Source organism: Phaenicophaeus curvirostris, chromosome 1, assembly GCF_032191515.1.
Source record: "Phaenicophaeus curvirostris isolate KB17595 chromosome 1, BPBGC_Pcur_1.0, whole genome shotgun sequence".
NCBI classification, from domain to species: Eukaryota; Metazoa; Chordata; class Aves; order Cuculiformes; family Cuculidae; genus Phaenicophaeus; species Phaenicophaeus curvirostris.
Window position 1 is genome coordinate 88,868,485 of NC_091392.1, and position 22,999 is coordinate 88,891,483.

The 22,999-nt window shown below is 42.9% G+C and overlaps 1 protein-coding gene across 1 annotated transcript in view; it reads left to right on the plus strand.

The window, feature by feature from the left end:
• Positions 1–14,671: 14,671 nt before the first annotated feature.
• ZBTB20 (zinc finger and BTB domain containing 20) overlaps positions 14,672–22,999 on the plus strand; it is a 492,240-nt gene continuing 483,912 nt past the window's right edge. Inside the window, exon 1 of the mRNA XM_069867452.1 lies at positions 14,672–14,746. The gene's annotated coding sequence lies outside the window, so the exon portion shown is untranslated. The remainder of the gene's footprint in view (positions 14,747–22,999) is intronic.

Sequence of the window (22,999 nt, forward strand, 5' to 3'; positions counted from 1 at the left end):
GGCTATTTGAGTTTCCTCTTGCCTTCTCACCTGTTGAAGGAGGAACAGGAGCAGGGAAGGGCTTTTGTGTATTTTCCCCCATGCTGTGGCACAGGCCAGATATTTCCAGCTCCACCACACCTCTATTGAGCTTATCAGGAGCTCAGCAATTGAAGGCTACCAGATACACAGACAGTATGAGCACAGAGTGAGCTTCCATGGGCATCCACCTCAGTGGATTATGCGGATAGCTATTAGAAGGAGATGCAGCTTTGGGAAACAGAAGCCTGCACTTACTGGCTGCTCTTTCTGAAGTCCACTTTTGGTATTACTTACACATGAATACAAAACAGTAATGAAAATATAGAGTACCTGCCCACTAGTTCTTCTCTTCATCTCTTCTATCTCCCTTCTACCTTGCAGTGTAAAGCTATATACTGTGAAATAGAGATGTGTTTGCCTTTCTGGCTTTGCCACCACCTGGGGAGGGATGCTGGTTACCAGGAGACTGCCACGCCTTCTTGATGGGATAACAGCAGGCATGGCCAGATGGGTATGGTACACCAAGCACTGGCTTGGATTTTATTTATGGGTGTCTGATAAATTGTCCCAAACAACTCCAAGGTGTAAATCAGTTGATATCTCTATCAACAGACACACAAAGTCTTAAAGCGAATGACTGCTCTAAAATGCCATCTGATAAGGCACGCCTTTTCCTAGAAAGAGATGTGTGGGCAGGCAGCTTCCTTCTCCTCAGCCTTCCCAGCTGAGGGAGAATGCTGCCCTCTCTTGGCTACTGAAACAAGATATGTCTGCCACCAGAAACTACCCCACAGAGGCTAGTATTTCTGGCCACTGAAAGGACACCATAGCATCCAGCTGCAGGAGACGGTGATTTGCAGAGAGCCGGAGGCACAGTGTCAAGATGTAGATCCCAAGCTCCCGAGTGTTGTTGTCTAGGCAGCGGGTCATCTGGCAAGCTGCAAAGGGCTGCTGACAGGGTATGGTACCCAACAAGCTTTGGTGTGTTTGCATCTGAAGTGGCCAGTGTAGATGCATATAAACAAGAAATACTATAATTTGGGGGGGGGGGGGTTGGGGGAAAAAAGAAAGTCTCCATATCCCACACTTACATGTAAATGCCAGGGCTGAAATAGGAGCTCAGAGCCAGAGTGAAGGCTACACCAGCTCAGTTTTCTCCCTGTATGCGGGCACTGTAGCTAAGACTCAGCTCAGGTCTACTGGAAAAGCTTGTGTTGTCTTTATAGACTCATTGTGCAGTGTGAGGGCTGGGTTTATTTCCTATGTGTTCTTCCAGTATCTGCAAGACTGGTCTAAGTGCAGGTGTTACGCTGAACAGGAGATATTGCTCTGCCATGAGTGCAAGTGCAGTACTGGTATTCCTCAAGGATTTCTTACCAGGGAAGCAGCACTACCTCCTACTTTTCAGCAGAGTCTATGATGACAGGACATCCACCATTCAGCCATCTGGGATCTATTTTACACTACCATCTTGAGGTAATCATTTAGGAGGGAAATCTACAACTTTCCTGCCTTACAAGGAGTAGAAGTGAATCAAGACAGTTGGAGCACTGCTTTGCTCTTTCTCTCTTTTCTTCCTCTGAGCTGCTCTCAACTCTCATCATTTCTTCAACACCAGATGAAGAGTGCAGTTCTCTTTAGAGTTTCTTGCTTTCCAGAAAGCATAGTTGCTAAATGAGTCGTAGTCTTACTTTGGGGATAAAAGGGGTCAGACCTGCACAGTTGAGAAAGTTGGCTAAAGTTAAATTTCTCACAAATGCGAGTAATTCTAATGAATCTGTCAGGACGCCCCATGCGTGGAGAGATGTACGGCTATCAAAATTATTACACCTACCCCTTTTTCCTAACTTGTAACTAGATAGAGTTTGGCCTTGGTAAGGTATGCTGGTTCTGAGCATCCACAGCACCTTGCAAAGTAAAAAGATCCTTGGCTTCATACTGGAAAGCCATATGTGTTATTTGAAAGTTCCAAACTCATATTAATATGCCAAGGAAGCACCTTTGCTTCTGAAGACTCTCAAAGAGCAATACAGACAACGGATCAAAACTTGTACTGGGGTGATTGCTGAAAAATTTACTGTTAAGCTCAGTCTGAATAATACTAAACAACATATGAGCCATAGCCCCTGTGCTGCAGAAACAGCAGTCTTTGCGTTCAGCGCTAGCTCCGAGTGCTGAAAATCAGGAAACAATATTGGACAACTGAATGTCAGAAAGGCTTTCCTAGAGCTGATGGCAGAAAAGACTCAAGGAGGCAGGAGGCAGTTTTCCGCTTCAGAAAGATACAACGATTGGAAACTGAAAATTTGGAAGAATACCCTGGGAATGACTATGTCAACACTTGTTAGAGCCTTGTTTTCTGAATGTGGCTCAGAAATTATTCAAAAGGAACACTGCCATCTAGTGCACTTCGAACAGAGCATTTCTGTAATACTTTGAAAATAATGTGATTTGGGTCTGTGTGTTTAAAGGCTGGAGGCAATGCTGGATAGGAGAAGGTATTGTATTTTCCTGTTGTGTAAAGAAACAGTGTTTAAACTTGCAGGTGTTGGTTATGTATGAAGAATGGACGACCCCCTTCTAACACTCCCATCGTATACGAGTATAACTTTAGCTGGAATCTGTGTTTGATCTACAAAATGGGTTTCCACAAGTTCTCTGTATGCAAGCTTGTCCTACATTGCCCTAGTAATGTCTGATTTTTTATTAGTAGTGTATAACCTGTCTGGATGGGGACACATTCACTTATCTTGTGTGCTGAGTCTTACTCAGGCTGTTCCATGCCAACAGACTTGCTCTGTGTGCCAACAAGACTGATGGTTGTATGGAAAACTTGTCTGTGAAACTGAGAGATGGATCACATGCTTTTTTTTTTTTTTTTTTTTTTTTTAGAGCTTGCCCGATGGGCTTTATTCAAGACAACAGCAAAACATAAAGTATCTGCAGTGCTATTCTTCTTCAGGACTAACTTCTTTTTGTCCTAGTACATGAGCTTCCCACAGGCTGAGGTGCAAGGTGGGAAATGCCTGCATGTGGCACAATATAGCAGCTGTCTACCCAGTGGCTGCAGACAGAGCTCTGCTCTGTGTAGCTGCTGGGGGTCAGTGTGGAATGAGGCTAAGAGCTGGCAGAATAAACTATGCTCAGAGAGTCAGTCAGGCTCATTTTCAGACCTATTAGAAATCTCTCCCATTTTTTCAGTGCAAGTCAAAATGATTGGTACAGATGGAAGGATGGCTAATCCTACTGGTGCTACGCCTTTTTGTGATGTGATCTGCTCACCTGACCTGTTAGCAAACAGTTCCTTCTTTCAGGAAAGGATAACCTAACAGGTTCTGGCTTTGCAGCCTCTTCCATGTAGGAAGAAAGGCTGTGTCCCTCTCCAACCTGACTGTGAAGCAGATGACAGTTCTTCCAAGGAGGATCATGACCCTTATGGGGTTGCAGGAAGATTCAGAGGGAATTGTAAAGTGTTTGTTTGGCTCAAAGTGGCTGATTAGTTTTAATAATTGGAATCATTTAATCTAACTGGCCATTAGATTGTCTTTCCAACTTGATCTTCTGATAACACTACTGCTTTCTGACACCAGTGTAAACTTTCAGACTTTTTTTATCTTTATGTCAAGAAATGCACCCTAGTCATTCTGCACAGGGTGAATAAACAATGTGTGTCACAGTAGAAGTATAGGCTTACTTAGCAACAGGCAGCTGATGAATTAATCAGATCCCTCCACTAGATGGGATGGCAGCACCATAATTTCTAAGCACTTATGGTTAAAATATGAAGTTCCAGCACAGCTCACTCAATATAACTGGTTCCCATGCCAGATACACCAAGCTAGGGCTATGAAAGGCAAAAGTGCTCAGTTCAAATTCCTTTTCACCAGAAAGCGCACAAAAAAGGAAATTATTCAGTATCCCAGAGATATTATACATAAATGACTGTGGCTGATATCATTCAGCAATCAGGCAACATAGTGCCCCTGCAAGCCTCTAGGTCATATCCTAATGTGAACAGAAATGAGGGAGCAAGCAGAAGATGAGACCTGTCATTTCAGCATAGTCACTAGAATCAGCAAATGCTGGTAGGTGTCCAGAGAAAGAAGGGACAAGCTTATTTTTGGAAGCAGTAAGTTAACATTTTTATAGATCTCTAACCTTAATCTCAATACAATCTTGCTCCATTATTGCTAGCACAGTAATGTCCACTATGCCCGTAACTGCACTTCTCATTCGTTATCCCAGAGTTATGACAGCAGGTATTAAATGAGTAATACTTCTACTCCTCTTCCTTTATACTTTTACTTTTTCATGTAGAAGTTAGGAATGTTGATGTTACTACTTTTTCTCAGAGGAAAAAGAGACACAAAGAGAAGAAATAAGTTGCCCAAGAACTCTCAGCAAGTGTATAGCAGTACCTGCATGTCCCGATTCACAGCTTCTTGAACAATATTCTGTATTATCAGGGCACTTCATCACCATAAACTTCACAGGAGGCTAGACACAGTCCCTTTAGAAAACCTTCTGGATTTTTATCTTCACAGTGCAGCAGACTGGACATATATTGTGTTGACTCTAGTCTTAATGGTACATTTTTAGTGAAACGAAATGTGAAAGTAAATGCAACCTTGAGGATACTAGGTTGTGTGTTATATTTTTATATTCAGGTTTGTTTAATACTTTTACTTTCAGTTTTCAGAACGCTAAACATCTTTGTCCTGACACCACTCGGACAGGGTTCATGTACTGTCAATCTAAACGGGGCAGCTGAGTAGGAGGCAACATGAGCTTGTGGGATCCAGGATGGTGTGAGGAATGAGTAAAGATTTTAGTACAAGCATGAGTTGATTAGCAGTGAAATGATTATATGCTTTGTAATTTAATGCCTAGCATTATGTTCCAGAGTTAATGCCCCCTGGAGAGGAACTGAACACTTGTAATTCCCCCCAAGCTAAAGCTTCTGAGGCCACAGAAGCAGTCAGGCAATACTGCATCAGGTATGTTCAGCTAACGCTTTCAGTGCTTCCTTAGAAACCTGAAGGACATGCATTCTGAAGCACAGTTTCGTAGCAAAAAATAAATGTTATTTCCAGGCAATCGGGGAATACCCTGGGCCCTTCATGCCATATTTACTTACTTTGAGCTAAGGGTCTCTCTTAACTTCCTTCTGGCACCGCTTTCTTTCATTTGTCCTTAATGACGCATGTTGCAAGCACCGTTGTTTGAACTCCTTTGAACAACAGTAGCATCTGGGTATGAGCATCTTGAGAGCATTGTCACATATCAGATACGGTGGACAAGGCAAAATTTCCTCTGTTCTGTGGTTACTTTTTGCCCAAAGTGTAAATTCCACTGAAAACCTCTTGTGTTTTCTCAGCAAACCTGCACAACAAAGAAATATCAGAAGGTCAGAAATGTATATACAAATCTTCTGGATGTTCCTTTCATGTGTTGGCATCACTCAGTTTTCAGCAACAAACACAATAACTGAAAGGGCAACTCTAATGAGTACTATGTGCCTCTGCTACACCATGACTACGCTTGCTGTTGCCTCCCTACTGTCCTTCTGAGAAGGTTGACGTCACCATTGTGTGCTGCCATCCTAGTTATTGCTTCTTGTGATATGTATTATTCATGCTTTTAGCAATTGTGGCTTTCATGTTTTGCTAGTGTTGGCACATTTCTAAGAGAACAGCTTTTTACTCCCTTTGCAGGATTCCCCTAGATCAGACAATATCCACCTTGCCTGCGGTGGCAGACCAGTTAAGGCAGATGATGGCCACCTTGCCTGTTGCTGTTGTTTATCCAGTAGTGAAGTTCAGAAGCTGTATTCCACAATGTGGTCCTCACTAAACAGAGAATAAAACAAAGATAGTTCCCACCCACAGAGAGCTTAATGCCTAGGGTTATGGAAAAATATATCAAGCGGAGGTCAAAAAATAGTAAAGGGCAATAATGTAACACTGGCCACCCTGCTTTCCATGCATGTCTTGCCTCAGGGGTAACAGTAAACCTTGCCTACACAGGACCAGCTGTCTCTTACTTCATACATGCACATGCACACAGGCTCTGCATAAATTAAACAGTCTTCAGCAAATAGCAAATGCAAAATAACAAATAGCAAATGAAAATTCAAGCCAGAGATGGCCTGCTCCGTAGACACCAGTGAGAAGCTTCAGGCCGGAGTTCTGTGCTGTTGGAGGTGACTTGGAAAGGAGGCCTGATGGGAAGGCTCCAACGCCTAAAATCCAGTTGGTCTAAGGTCTCACCTTTCCTCCAGCTTAACGGACTTCCTGAACACAGGCCATTATCCAGTGGGGAGAGTGGCTCTTTTAAAGTCCTTGCACTTTGCTTTAACACAGTGCTTCATGGAAGAAAGCAGGTGAGAGAAGGGGTTATGTCCATTATATGGGTTAGGATATGTTCTGCTTTAGATGTCTGGAAAACAAAACCTTTGGAGTCTAACGATCTAGAGAATCCCATTCCTGTGCATCATATTCTGTGTAGGCATCTTTTGGGGACTTAGTAAATAGACACTTTTCCTGCTAATGTTGGATCTGAGTCTCATACACTGTGTAGCAGACTGACTTAATGCAGGACAGAGAAACTGGAACTCCTGTGAAGCTTGCAAGACAGAACAGAAAGCCTGCTGCAAAATATTGAGTTCCGTTGCTTCAAAACGAACAGTGAACCTGGAGAAAACATCAGTGGCCTTGGTGTTCAGAGTGAATGCCTGTGGGAAAAGAGCCATCAGAGTGGATTTGTGGATTAAGAAATCTTTTGTAAACAAATGCAAAGTTGCCCTTGAAATGATATGTCATTAATTTCAAAAGACTCCAGCTTCTGATTTTTTCCCTTTTGATTAACTAGGAATTGCATCAGCATCCCCATTATTATTACTAAATAAAACTATGTTTGAGTTTCACTCCATAAAGTTTGATCAAATGCATTTTATATTGCTGTCTAAACATTTCATCTGGTTAATGTCTAACTTCAAGTATTTTTAATATTTGTACTTACTAAATTATTCGGAGAGAAGCTACTGATCGTAGGCCAAATGCTGATGTCATTTACATCAACAATTAGCCCAACATTGCTCAACTACCTTCAGGTGCTGCCAGGGTTTGAAGCACTGGTGTCCTCCCTAGTTTCTCCCAACAGATGGCAGCCTCTCAACTTCTCTTTTTCCTTCTCAGCTTTTAGGTAAAAAGCAGTAGGGAAAACACCCTTATTATAATTTTGCCTTGAACAAGAAAGATTTTTTTTCTTTCTTGGTTTAACCTTTGCTTGTCAGACTAGTGGTAGTGAGGGAAATAAGTCAGTTTTCCAAATCCAGAGAAAGAGGAGTGGATTTCACATTAATATACAAAATAAGAAGGAAGGCTTCACAGTCAATATGTCATGAAATAGCTGTCAGAAAAGCCTGAGTCAAACGTAATGTGAAATGTTCACAGAAAAAAAAAAGCAAGCCCAGCTAAACTCCTCTGCTATGGCATGTTTTGGGGCACAGCTGCCTCTTGCAAATACTTTTTGGAAACTCAAAAAAAAGGCTCTGTGACTGGCTAAAAATAATCCTTGGCAACTTTCATGCAGACTTTGCAAAGCCCTGTTACAGAGAGGAATTAAGGCTCAACAGTCCTGCAAGATAAGGACTAAAAGGCTTTCATAAACAGAGGGAAAGTGAGGCAACAAAGGTTGTTTACACACAATTTCACTACTAGGTATGAGTATTGTGGCGAGACCTGAGATCTTTTTACCTTTTAGTTACAGTAATACACTCCCCAGTGTGCCAGCAGTTATAATAGTACAAAAGCACATTACAGTGGTAAGATTATTCCCTTTGCTCAACATGAACATATTATTCCAATAAAAGTACTTGAAACCCAGTATATTTGTGTCAATACAGGAGAGTTTGTATAGCTTTACTGAACTGGTACAGCTAAAGCAGCACAACCTTGGTATATAGATAAGGACTAAGTATCTTACCCAAATATATGAAGCAAGTAAATGACTGATCTGGGAACAGTAAACAGCAGTCTTCCTTCCCAAGCTGCTTTTCGGATAGACCCAAACCATTCTGTTCATATTTCTTCTTACTAAAAGGTAACAAATAGCATCATTGTTTGTCAAAATGTCATGGTTTAGAAAGAGATTCAGCACTTTTATTTATAAACTATGTGAGACAAAATATTCAAATGTATTTGTCTCCTCTGTCTTCCTTCCAGGGATACCTGGCACTTATGCACGTGCTTCTAGAGGCATGAATTTTAGCAATGCTTTATTTGAGCCTGACAAAATACAGATATTTGTGCGAAATTACTTGTGATAGTTTTGATAGTTCGAGGGGTTATTTTATATATATTTACCAACCTTCACTCCAAGTGGATGGTTTAAAAAAAAAATCTTTACAGAAAGACCAGCATAACTGGCTGTCAAGTAGAAGTATGACAGTGGCCTAATAGAGTATATCTAACTACTTGTAATGTGTAAAGTGTAAGAAATAGGTCTGTCCCTGAGAGATTTCATGAAGCCTTGGATCTCAGGTTTCCCCTCCATGTAGATTTGGGACACATCTCACCAAGTCCTGCAATGGAGACAGCCCTAATAAGAGGCCAACACAGAGGAATGTTGTCCCTGAAGGGTCTAATGCACGAGGTGAGGGGCAGGGGAAAAGGAGAGAGTTGGCATTGCTGTGCATCCAGCATCATCCAACAGTGTAACAGGTTGTGCAGTAATACCAAAGGCAAATGCAATTGGCTTTTATTAAGGAAGTGCTAGGGCAGGCTCACAGCTGCACCTCATGTGAGGATTGTTTTAATCGTGTTGCTCTCCATTCAAGTTCCTTTATTTCTATTGCTCTGCATCTCTACCAGAATCACCACATACCTTACTGTTGTAGCAGTTCAGATAATGCATATTCCTATTAGCATCTTCAGATCAGATTTCATGAGTTGTCTTCCCCACATATTACACCAAAATTTGATGTCCTTGCATGCCATGGAAGAGCTTTTGGGGCAATATAGGCTAGCCACAGAGTTGGTCTCCCCAAGGAGAATAACAGAGCAACCCCACAGAGCACTGGAGATGTAAGGGTCACAAGGGCACACAGGGCAGGCACAGACTGATCCTCAGCTGAACCAGACTGAAAAATTTCGAGAGTCATGAAGGTGAAATTAAATATTTCTAAAGTTCAGAATATTTTTTTCTCTTAAAACTTCACTTTCTGTGAAGAAACTCTGCTAAATCAGTATTTCGGGACAAAAATTAATTTTGAATTATCTGGATTTCCCTTGGGAGGGAAATTCTGCTTTTCAATGAGCTGGAAGTGATGTATCTTAAAATTCCCAGGCAACAATCTTATATTGGTATTTTTAATTCTGAGGACCATTCCCATGAGTTTCTAGTATTTTTAAAGTAGGTCAAATTTTGAACACAAAAAAACCTTAAGAGTTATGCCCCTTTCATCTTTTCTTAGGAGCAGTAAGCCTTTTTGGTATTATTACTGGCTTAAATATTAAACAGGAAGCAAATTACATTTCCAGTCATTAAAGTACAATAGAACAGCTCTATTGTCTGAATCAGTGCAATATTCAGTCAGATTGTAACAAAATGCTCAAAAATTAAGTCATATTGAAAGAATGCAATAAATTAGACTTTTTATGCCTTTACTATGAGCTCTGTCTGATGAGGGATTACATCTTCACTCCTGTCAATTAAGGTAGGAAATTCAGACCCCAAAATCTGAATGTAGTAAGGAACTATATGGAATTTGATACTTGCATGAACAAAGTTACTGCAAAAATGCAACACATTTCAATGTTGCTGTTTACAAGATTCTGAGCTTACCAGTCCTTCTACTGTATGACCAGACACCTTATTTTAAGATCTGTTTTAAATGACTCCACAAATAGAAGCATTTGTTTACAGCTCTATTAGCTTGAAAGGAATAGTACTCTATGGAGTTTTAGCACAAGCAGCACAGATGTGTGGAGCTACAAAGTGGCCTCGTGTCACAACACTCCTCTAGTCAAACCCCCACTCATAAAAATGTAATGCTGGGACAGACCTTAAAGATCTTACAGGGACAAGCGTAGAAGATACTTGATGGTATCTGACACCCAGCGCCCAGTAGCCTCCTAGCAGTGGTGTCCTGACTATATTTGCTATCCCTGACTTGACATTAAGCCTGACAACAAACTAAGCAGAAGCTGGAAACTGTTGCTTCTTAGAGAGGCATTATGCTATCATTGAGCTGACTGGTGGTATCATGTCTCCAGAAAAAGCCGAAACTGCTGTCTGTTGCTGAAAGACATGCTGAGTTCTGGGTTGCTTCTCACAGGCGCTGTGCTCCCAGTGTTGCAGGTCCCAGCAAGACACTGTGCCCTTCAAGATCTTTCTGCTTTGCTGCTTTGGGCAACTGTCCAGAGGGTGGTTGTCCCTAATCAGTTGTAATTTTAAATATCAGCGATCCTGTGGCCTTGTGGGTGCTTAACCCACAAAAGGTTTTCCCAGTATCTGAATTGGAATGTTGTCTGCAAATGAAAGCTGTTACTTTTTGTCTTGACCCAGTGGATTTGGAGAATAATTTATTTTTTTCCTCCACAGTAATTTTACTTGATAAGAACTTTGTATCATTCCCTTCTTTTTTCCCTTTTCTAGACTAAACAAATATAGTTTCTTTGTCCTTTTTTTGTAGGCCATGTTTTCTAAGACTCTAACCATTGCCACTTCAAACTTCAAGGTCTCTGATCTTCCAAATCTCTTTCAAACACAGTGTCTGAAACCAAACACTGTATTTCAGCTGAGGCCTCCTTGGCACTGGGTATAGAAGAACTATTTCTTCCAGCTTACTTTAAGTATGACTCTCCTGTTTGTACACTCTAGAATGAGATTTGCCCTTTTCACCTTTGCTTTGTATTTCACTTGTGATCTAGTCTGACCTCTTGGATTCTCTTCTGTGGTCTTTCTGCCTCCTTAGTTATTCCTCTTTCAGGTGGAAATTCCTCAATTATTTCTATAGTTGAGGTCTATTTCTATACTATGCTTACCAATTTTATTAAATATCATGTTGTTAGTTGAATCACTTCCTCAAGTTAACACCATCAGTTCATGTTCTAACTACATCTTCGGAGAGGTTTGTAACATTTTCGAGAGTGATTTCTAACCATAAATTTTAAAAGTGTGCTCTCTGTCCCACAATTATTAATTATGGCATTAAGTAGAAGCAGACCCACATCATCGCTGGAAATATGCTTCCCTGTTGTGACAGCAAATCACCAATAACTTGCCGGGCACCTCCAATACAGCTGCAACTCCCACCAGAAATGCAACCTCATGATTTGTGGTGGACAACAAATGCTGTCCAAGGAGAGGAATCCTCTCCTCTGCATCTCTTTAAAGTTCCCTGTCTTTCTGCAGCATGCCTTTTAATCACTCATTGTCATATATTCATTGCCACGTCTACCTGTTGTTACCTGGAGTTGCTGGCTGGGAGGTATCTGCTCTCTAACGGTCACATAATTTCTCATTCCATGAAACAACTCAGATAGAGGAGCCTTCAGCACATACTCAATACTTAGTTACAGACTATGAAAGATTTATGTATATGAAGTGTGCTCAGTTTTACCGTCATGCACCATTGTTTTGACAGCCCAGATGAAGTTCCAGGTATGACATTATCAAACAGAATATGCCCTAGAGAAATTATTTTTTTTTGAGTGTTTTACTTCACACAGTCTCAGCTTCAAAATGCAGAACAGGCCACAAGAATATGAAAAGAAAATTAAAGCTTTGATTCAGGAGAGAACCTCAGCATCCACTTACATTTAAGCAGCTGTGCTGTCAGATTACACCACTGCTTATAATCTGCGTGCTTCACTATACTGAGCTGAGTCTGATGGGGGTCCTTACCTTCTGTTACTATGAGTTGTCATTCACTTACTAATTACTCCCATTACATCAAAAAAACCAAAGGAACAAAAAAAAAAGCAAAAACCAAAAAAAAAGCTCCAAAACAAAAAAAAAGGGCTACAGAGACAAAAAAAATAAAGGAAATGTTCTAATTGGGGCAACAAAGGTGCAGTGGGGTAACGACGCGTCTGGAATACAAATACAAAGATAATCCCTTGTTCAGGGAAGGTAAGGAGGGGAGGAAGAGGGATGACCTTGTTTCTTAAACACCAGTTCCGGAATCAAAGGTGCTAAGGGAAGGAACGCTGCTAGAAGACCCTGGGGATGATGAAAGAGGAAAAAGATGAATGCTCTCCAGGTAAGGATCTGCTACAAAACCCAGGTCATGAGACAGAGGTGCTTTCTGCAAGTAGCTAGCAGAACCATGTGAGCTGATGCCAATGGAAGACTCAGCTGTTCAGGAAGGACCTGACGAGGGACATTCCCTGGAAACCACTGGTGACAAACTTTGATATGAAAGGTGGAGAAATCAGCTGGAATGGGAGGCTTTTCCCTACATGGCTCCAACAGACAGATACAAACTATGTGTGATAAGAATGTGGGAAGCAACTTGGGGTAGAGTGGTAGCTTTAGAGCATATGATCCATGTAAAGGGAAGGACAATAAAGAGAACTTAACTGCTAGGATAGACATTGGAAATTGTTACGTTGTATCACACAGCAGTTCTCTGTCAGAGGAAAAGGAGGTAGGAAGCTCAGGGCTCTTCAAAGGAATAACATCCATCAATTCTAAACTAACTTAGGGTACAGGAAGGAAAAGGAAGTAGAGCAAGAGCTGAATTGGGATAACTCATGAGGTATTTTTTACCTGAAACAAAAAAGGAAACAGGCAGAAAGTAGGAGGTAGGTCAGATGAACAGAGTTCTGAAAGAACAGCGCAAACAGGCAGGTTTACAACCAGAAATACTGATAAAAGAAAAAAAGCAGAAGAGGTGTTAAGGATGTCAAGAACTTTATAAATATATACATGGTAAGAAAACTAAAGAAGATATTGGTCTCTCTTTGATGGGAAGGGATAGAGATTGATACAGTGACACAGGCCAATCTTGGGACGTTCAGAGAATCACCTCAGTGATTGTGACAATGGTGCTAATTGTCAGCTTGCTTTGGAGCCAGCTGTGAACCCAACATGTAAAATTGATTCTTTTACCATAAGACCAAACATACCTTCTGCCAGAGCGCCCGAGCCCTAGAGACAGCGGTTCCCTAGAGCTCAGCACTGAGGTGAGGAATCCCTGGTCCAGGGCAGAGTCCAGAGCGCTCTTCAGAAATGATTTCATGTCTCTCCCTGAGCTCAAAAGTCAAGATTCACCTCATGGAGAGTGTGTGGTGTCACAAAGCCCAGGCAAGATGGGACACCCCACCATAACAGGGGTAAGGGGTGGAAATCATAGAACCACCAGGTTGGAAAAGACCTTCGAGATGATCAAGCCCAACTGCACCTGCCTTCTATTAAACCACATCCATAAACACTTCATCCACAAACACTTCATCCACCTGTCTTTTAAACACCTTCAGGGATGGTGACTCCACCACCTCACTGAGCAGCCTGTGCCAGTGTCTGAGAAACCTTGCAGTGAAGAAATCTTTCCTCGTGTCCCACCTGAACCTCCCCTGGTGTAGCTTGAGGCCGTTCCCTCTGTCTACCACACGTTACCTGGGACAAGTGACCAACACCCACCTCTCCACAACCTCCTTTCAGGCAGTTGTAGGCAGGGATAAGGTCTCCCCTCAGCCTCCTTTTCTCCAGGCTAAACAACCCCAGCCGCTCCTCGTAAGAATTGTTCTTCCAGCCCCTTCCCCACCTTCGTCGCCCTTTTTAGGGACACGCTCCAGCCCCTCGCTGTCCTTCTTGCAGTGAGGGGCCCAAACCCGAACGCGGGGATCCGAGGTGAATGAAGGAGCTGCCTGGGGAGCGCCTGGGGCGCCTGAGGGGAGCGCTAGGGGAGCGCGGGTCGAGGAGGGGGAAAGGAGGTGGGGGGGTGAGCTCCACCACAGCTCTCCCCGTCATGAGGAAGGAAACGCTTTCGCGTCCTTTTCCTCCCACGCCCGGGACCGACCCAGGGGCCGGGACGGCGCCACCGCGCGAAGGCGAGCGTGAGGGCGAGCGGCTCTACCTCCTCCCTTCATGCCCGCCCCACGCGGAGGAATTGGGGGGGGGGGGGAGGGGGGTAAAGGGCGTGCCCCGATTGGCTGGCAGCGCCCCAAGCGCCGCCAAGGCTGCCGCGCTCCCATTGCCCCCCCGCCCCGAATTGCTTCTCGCCCATTGGCCGGCTCCGCCTTGCCCTTCCCTCCTCCTCTTCCCCCCCCGCCCCCCTCCGCTGGGGTCATTTAAGTTTATGGTGGGAAATAAATAAATAAAGCGGGAGGGGAATGGAAAAGGCGTGGAAGGCGGAGGGGGGGGTCTGGCGGAGAGAACGCGCCCTATAACGCGCTGCCCCGGTGGGGCGGAGGCCCTCGAGGCGGCCAATAGGCACCCGCTCGGAGCTCTGGGCCGGCCAATGGCGGGCGGCGCCGGCTTGAGCGGCGCTCCCGCCGCCCAATAGGGATGGCGGATAGCGGGGCCGGCTCCGCCAATCGCGAGGCAGCGCGGCGGGGCGGGGGGCGGGGCCGGCGCGGGAGCGGCGGGGCTGGCAGCCAATGGGCGCGGCGCGGCGGGGCGGGGGCCAATGAAGGGGGCCGGCGCGGCGGCGGCTGCCGCCTGTGAACGCGCCGGGGCCGCGGCGCGAAGGGGGAAAAGGGAGAAGATGAGAGAGGTACCGCGCTTCCGGGGTCAGCGGGGGGGTAAGGGGTGGGGCCTGCGCGGGAGGGCTCCGCCCACAAAGGGGGCGGGGCTACGTCGGGCCGGGCAGCGCGCTGAGGCGGGCGGACTGGGGAGTGGGGGGGAAAAATGAAGGGGAGCGCGCGCCCTCCCGCCCGCGGGAGCCTCTTGGGTCCCAGCGCCCGTCTGCCCGCCCGCCCCGAGGCGCTGGGTCTCAAGCGCCTGCGGGAGCCGCCAGGTCCTAGCGCCCGCCCGCCCGCCCCGAGGGCGCTGGGCGTGCGGCCAGGGATCCGGGCGGCCAGGGAGGGACAGAAGGAAGGAAGGAGGGAGGGAGGGAAAGAAAGAGAGAGAGAGAGGGCTGGTATCCACTGCTTCGCGAAAAAGCTTGTTTTTCCCTCCTCGTCCCGATCAAAGTTTCCGAGCGTGGCGGGGTTTTCCCTGCGCACCCGCCGTGCCAGCGCCTCGAAGCTGGACGGGAGAGCTGGCATCGACGCATCCCATCCCATCCCATCCCTTCCTCCTATCCTTCTTCCTCCTTCCGTTGGGAAAAGTTGGCAGCGCCCTTTTGTGCCCGGCGCGGGGGCTGAGGCGGAGATGGATGGGGACGGGGCTGGCCGGGGGGGTGCGAAGATGCCCGTGGGGGCGCGGGGGGGAGCGTTTTGGGGCGGCGGGGAAGAGCCGAGGCTTGGGAGGAGTTGCCCACGAGCTCAGCCGCTTGCTTTTGTTGTTGTTGTAGTTGTTTTTCCTTCTTTTCTGCCGCCCCCTGGGGCTCACAGAGCGGGGAGCCGCGCCGAGCCCGGCGGTGGCGCCGGAGCCATCGGGGCGCATCGCGGGTCCCGCCGGTGGCTCGAAAAGCCCCCGGGCGCTTGTCCTCCCCGTGCCAGGCGCCTGCTGGTGCCAAGATGGCAGGGGCTCCTGCCCAGGCTTCCCTCGCCCTCTCAGCAGGGACCGTTCTCGCTTTTATACATCGAAGCGCAGGGGTAAAAGGAATTTTTCCTAGTCCTGGCAGCGAGAGAACTAGAAGTCGGGCTGCCCGGTACTGCGTTATCCCGGCTTTCTTCCCTTTGTAGCTGAGTAAGACTTTATTTTTCAGGGTAAATACCCTTTTGTCAGTCTTGTAGTCCTCCTCTTTGCTGAGAAATCCGAAGAAAGTGAGTCACGGTAGAGTAAAATGAGCTAATACACCAAGCCTCAAGCTAGATTCTCCCACCAAAGCAACTATTTAGGAGGGGAAAGTATCTATTGAAAAAGGTATCTGTTAAAAAAAGGGAAAAGGTAGCCCTTTAAAAAAGAAGGGAAAAGGTATCCCTTAAAAAAAAAGGCAAAAGGTATCCCTTAAAAAAAAAGGCAAAAGGTATCCCTTAAAAAAAAAGGCAAAAGGTATCCCTTAAAAAAAAAGGCAAAAGGTATCCCTTTAAAAGAAAGGCAAAAGGTATCCCTTTAAAAGAAAGGCAAAAGGTATCCCTTTAAAAAAAAAGGAAAAGGTATCATTTAAAAAAAAAAGGAAAAGGTATCTGTTTAAAAAAAAAGAAAAGGTATCTGTTTTAAAAAAAAAGAAAAAAAGTATCTCTTAAAAAAGTATCTATACAAAGTATCTATAAAAACTGTAACAGTCCTGCAATCTGGACACCCCGGGTCCTTCTGAATGCCTGGAATGTACTCTAATATAGAAAAGACATCTTTAAATTATGAGGCTAATATTGTAGAAATGCAGAATCATGTGGCATCTGTGAATCCTGGGGTCCTTTGCAAGAAAGAGTAACTGAAAAATAAACCTGTGATAGGAAAATAGTGTCACCCTTCTCTTACACAAAAAAGAAACGACCGACCTCAGAGGCAAGAGCTCTTTTAGCAGCTAGGCTGTCTTCAGTAGATGCTACGAGTATAAAGTATTAGAGCTGATTGGGAGGATCCTTCCCACCCCAGCAGAAAATGTGATATTCGTGAAGTTTTACTGTTCTGCAGGAAAGTTCTAGTTTTACTGGGGGGGGAAGGTTAGATTTTTCTAACCAGAAAAATAAAGTGATGGCTGATGGCTACCTGCCCTGAAGAATTCTGTCAATTCAATTTTCTGCTTACAGGGAAAAAGCACGGTTTACAGAAACTTCCCTTGAGAAATTTCCATCTCCCCCCCCATGCACACTATCCCTCTCCCTTTCTTTAAGGGAATAGCTTGGAATTTTTATTCCACAAAGGATATGAAAATGTTACTTCTTATCCTGAAATGCAACTGGACACTTTTTTCATAGGAAGAAAATTCCAATATTTGGCTAGTCCAAATCAAAACTTCTGGAAACTTGGGGCCAGATCTTTGGCTCATACAAACTTGCTAGTTCCATTGTGTTCACTCTGCAGAGGATTTGGCCCTGGTTGATTAATGGTTCACCCGAGGTCATGCAGTGAGTTGATTTTTTAAAGGTGGAGACTGAATCTAGAGATGTTATTATTCAATCCTGTCATATGTCTTGAAGTTTACTGCACAACATTGTATTTTTCTTAGACAAGCTGGATTATTAAAAGCCAGAATCCACGAGGCTGTGATTGCAACTTTTCTTAAAAATCAGGTTCTAAAAAATCTATTCAATTGTGATCTTACTAGAAAAGAGAGTAAATATGTTGTAATTAGTGCATAGGTGACACTGACTACGAGGGAGAGAGAGGCCTGAAAAACTGCTTTTGTTATTTAAACCTTTCTTTCAAAGTACAAAAGCGTTTGATTGGCACTTCACTGATTTAATAGTCCATTTGTAATGCAGGAAGAACATTACAGAAGATTTCAGCATTATTTTAAATCTCATCATTTAATCTGTAGGTGTTTTAAAAAAATCCTCATTTCTAGCAGAAGAAAACTTTCTGATAGCATGTAGAATCTGTGACTAGTCAGTTGTTAAAGATATAGATTTCTTGTGTATGCCAAAATGAAATGGTTTGGAGGTCTTAAAAAGTAGCTTGTTTGTTGTGTTAGCACCAAAAAAAATAAAACCAGAAATCCTTCTGGCCAAGGATTTCATGGTTGCTGTTACTACGTTGCAATGTTAGGAATGGAATCCTAAGCTCCCTGTGTTAAAACCAGGATCGCTAGCATTCAGACTAAAGAGGAGAGCTGTTCAGATCCCGTGCGGCAGCGATGCCAGATGTACAACATACCAGCTAGTTCATTCAATAGCCTGAATTTACAGAGGTTGTCTTTGACCTGTACTTTAATAAAGGTGCCTTGTGGAGGTTTAAATTTTTTCTGGTTTACACATGAGAAAGATACAAAGGCAAGAAACACAAACAGACTAGCAGGCACACACACACAACCCCCTGTGTTTCCAATTTTGAAGGGAAAAGAAGATTTCTTGAAGTTAATGAGGGCTTGTCTTTGCCTTTCAAATGTTTGGGGAGTGACTTCATTGCTAAAATGTTATATGCAAGAAAGATCCTGAATTAAACAGCACTGAAATGACTTCCCAATGTCAAAGAGCAGGCAGTGACAGAGTTTGAACAGACTTTCTGCCTCCCAGGCCACAGCTGCACCTATTGGCTTCCTTGTCCCATCCCTCCTACGCACATGCATGCCTGGCATTGTTTTGGAAAGACAGCAGAAACTTGATAATTCAGACCGATGACTCGGAGAGCCACTTGTGGAATTAATTTATTGGGTAAATTAGTGACTAGATATGCAGACAGATTTTTTTTGTTTTTAAAAAAAGATGCTATATCATAGTGCATGATTTGTTCTGTTACCTTGGTGTGGTTTAACTGTCTCTGCATTAATTGGATATCCTGGAAAATACTTTGTTTGAAATTTAAAAAGTAAAAGTCTTGAAAATATCTCAGCATGGTTTTGTCCTTGTTATTTAAATCTGTGTGAGGAACTGGATTTTCAGCTCTTCAATGAGAAGTTGTAATTCGGAATTAGAAATTAATCCATACCACCTATTTTATCACACAGGATTTATAGCATGCCTCAGAGGTTAAACCATAGCCCTAGCACACTGATCAGTGCTGGAGGCTTATTTGATTTCAGCAGGACTGCTTGCCGAAGACAAATAGGATTTGATCCTTGCTGGGTAACCTTGGTCAAATTCCAGGTGGCCCTCAGTATTTACTACTTCTATCCTGGTATTAGAAAATGGATGTGTTCTTTTTGCTTATTTTTTTCACAAGGCCTCAGCATTGTTCAGTATAGTTTGTCATGTGAGGCTGTAAATCCCTTCAAGCGAGGTGGATTTTAGTCTAGCAAACTGTTCCCAAATGATTGCATGTGTATCATGAAGAAAAAGGCTGTCCTCTAGCCAAGTATGGACAGAACTTACCAAGTTTAGCTCATTAAGATTCCAGAGTGACTGCAGATATTAATGCAGAAGGTGCTATGGGGAAAAATAATTATTTTTAATTTGTTCAAAGTACCAAATTAATGTTAAGTAAGCAGAATTCATCTGTAATTGCACACATAGAAATCCTACCAGCAGTTTAAGCTCTCTGAAGAGGCCAGCTATTGTAGAAAGTGTGTACAAATAATTATGGTACTGAAAAACAAGATAGTGTCTTTCATTGGCAGCTTGTAGTCAACTTTATTTGTTTATCCTTCCATAGGCGTGCTTACCCTTGTTCATGGGTATTGAAGCAACTCAAGCAAAACAGAATTCCATTCCTTTATTTTCATGAGCAGTATACATGGAGGTGAATCACTGGGCATTTTGAGCCAAAAGAAAGGAGTTACCATTGACAAGTTGTCACAACCAGAGGTGATTTTGGAAGGTCTGTATTGCTTTGTGGCCTGAGCAGAGAGAGCAGAACAAAAAAACCCCAAAAAACCAACAACAAAAAAATCAGATTGTAGATTATTTTGTCCTTGCCGATACTAGTAGATTTCAGATTTTACTCTGATTTTCCCAGGTCTTCATGAAAGGTGCCTCAAGGGATACCAAAATACAACACTTAATCAAATTTTCTCATGATACCAAGTAAAGTTCCAAGTCTGATTCTTTTACTACTTACTCAAAGAAATTATTTCTTCAGCTTTCCTCGCTTTGTTCTTCAAAAATGGGGTCTAATCCAGTTATTGCTTCTTATATTTTCATGAAAGCATACCGAAGATTGAGTACTTGCTTACTGGTTTTCGTTCCTGGCTTAAGACTTGGGATTTATGAAGTGCTTTGCTCTGCCACAAAGAGCATATTTGACGTTAGGGAAAATTGCTCAGTCTTTGTTTCATACCTGTATAATAGGAATAATACCATGTGCTGTCATCACAAATATTTGCGAAGTATGTACACGGAGCATTTCAAAATGCTGCATTTATGGTTACGTATAATATCTCAAATAATAGTTTCAAATGGTAGGTGCCAATTATTCCATTGGCTGTTTGGTTTGACAATAAATGCCACTGTCAGTAGCTTTATAAACTTCAGTGTGGTTATTCTAGGTTTGCATCAGAAAACAACGTGTCTTAGACATGAATTTCCTCTTTCAAATAACTGAAGTGACATCAGTGGAATTATACAGGAATGATTTTGGCATTGATACGACTGAAAGACAGTGCTGTGTGAGTGCTTTGGCCTCATGCAGCGTGAGCTGTATTAGTAGTACAGGAGTTTAAAGCTTCTTTGGAATTGTACTATCCTCTTTACCATTCTAAGTTTTCAAATACTACACCTAGGAAGTACTCTTTCTAGAAGAACTTACAGGATACAAAAATGTGCGTGTCTTACACCCAAAAATAATTATACATACAAATCCTCCATACGAGCTTTAGCACATCCATTTGCCTAAAGCTTACTTCAAGCTTTTAAAGAACTTCTGTGACAAACTATGGTCAGAAATCTAGGCTGCTTTTCTTATACATAACACTTTCTATTTCCAGACACTGTAAATATTGGCCTTAAGAAAATCTTTGTGTGGTGTTTACCCACATCGCTTTATGGAAGATGATGGAAGCAGAAAATAACCACTGTTTCAAAAATTGGTAGGAGTTTTTAACTGCTTATGTTTTTAGCATGCATCTTTTGAGACCCTAAGACTTTATTTCTACCACCAGGGCTACATTCTGTACAGTTTCCTCTCCCACCCATGGAAGTTATAAGTTGCTGTCATTAAAAGGATAGTGATGTGAAGTTAGATACTGAACACCCTCAGAACTGACATAGAAGTTATAGCTTTTAGGCAGAGTGAAACCAGAGCAAGGTTCTTTGGAACAGGTTGGGAGTGCCTGAAGTTTGGTGCTCGGGCCACTAGAAAAGTTGTTATTCTTCATTATTTTTCAGTGTAACAATGAAATTAGGGATGGAAATAGCAGGTGCTGCTATTCTTCTCTAGAAGAAGCAATATCTGTTTTGTTAAGCAACTTCCTGTTTCGTAGCTGTGAAGTAACTAAACAAAATCTTTGTGCAATTTAGATGGAATCTAAAGATTGGGTCCAGTTTCTCTCCAAAGTATTTGTAGGACTTCTCCCTCATTGTAATGTATGAATAACATCCACTGAACTCAGTGCGAGGTTTTTTTTATCATATGGCTGAAAAGAAGAGTCCCTATTTATAGCATTCAAACATTGGCAGGTGCAAGACTGATGAGAAACTTTAGTCTCACACATACAAACTAGTTGTTTAGGAGAGTCTTCTACGTGGTAGTAGCTGCTTTTAGCTGGGCTGCTAGAATCAACAGCGTTGCTCAGTGCCTGTCTTCTTGTTGAGATCAATCAGCTTGTATTTCCAGGAGGGTGTGTAAAGAAGAAGGACCTGATGGTGCTGATTACAGTAATATACTGAGCTATGGCAGCTTTAGCTATTATTTATGGAAGTGCTAATTATATCAATAGAAATAGCAACATTAATACTGTTAAGTGTCAGAATCCATGCTTGACAGCATGAACTAAACGCAGCTACTGTGAAACAAAGCAGCCAGCTTGTCTCCCTTTTCTAACCACCAATATGCATTTCAGGAAGAGTACACACCCACCTTAATTGCTTGGGGTCTCACCATTTTTGCTCATCTTGTTATATCAACTATCATTTCAAGCTGAAAGCTCACAAAACCGGCTGTTCCCATGAAATGTAGACTCTATCCAAAGTCAGTCCAGAAAATTCAAACTGTGACTAAAAGTGTAACAGTGGATTCCAGTTTAAAGCTGTCATCCTACAATGCTGGAAAATGAAAAGTGTCTTGAGGTTCAGAATATGACCAAAACTTTTTTGTTTTGAGTCTGTATTCTACCACTTCTTGTTTATAAATTACTTGGTGAAAACTCACGTAGATTTCAATGCCCACAGTTACGTGCAGACTACGTTATAACCAGCCTTAATTGGCATCTTTTAAAGGGCAGAAATCATCTTACCAAAAAAATAAACAAAACTAAAAGAAAACAAGAGCATATTGAGACTCATTTTCTGGCTGCTTTTTTAACATTTAAAATGTGCTTGATTTCCTGTCACAGTGCTTGTTACTTCTGCCTACCTCTTGTGACAGTGTTTTAGACTGACTTCCCATGGGAGCTTACAAATCAAGCAGGTTAATGTCTTCATTAAAACTGAATAACAGTTTACTTTGGGAAAAAACATGTTAAATATTTCAGGATATTGAACACCAAACTACTATTAAGCTTTAACTAATGCATTTACTTTGCTGACACTTGCTCTCCGGTGGGACGCGTAGCTCAAGTTAATGTCACTAGAAGTGATGTTTAAGACTTCATGAGAAAGTGTTTCCAACCCCTTCTAGATGATTTTACTCTAATTCTATCACTCTGTACTTGAGAAAAAGTTTTAAATAAGTTATTTCAGCAACTTGCCATCCTTATTTTGGAAATGTACTGGGTATAAATGTCTCCTTTAGAGTTTTAAATAATCCTTTCTGTGTCCTAGTTGTATGTGGTACACTGTGTAAAGAAAGTGACAGTCTGTTGGCCTCTGGACACACGAAGAATGTCCTTAGCATACCTTGCCTTTGGGAGGAAAATGCAAGGATTGTTACGAAGAGAAAGGTTTGGGGATTTGTCACCTATGATTGTGAACCTATCTTAAGATGTGACTGATTTAGTAGATCAGTAGAACAGAAATGGAGGCATGTGGGCACTAGTTCAAGGTTTCTCGGGTGGCAAATGGTGATATTCTGCCTGGGCTGCTGTCACTGCAGAACTGCGTGCTTGTGTCTTTCTCACTCTCTGCAGAATCCATTTGCAAAGATGCCATGTGGGACACAGGGGCATCCCATCAGTAACAGGAATGGGGTTTGTTTGGGTTTCTTTTGTTTGTATTGCACTGCAGAT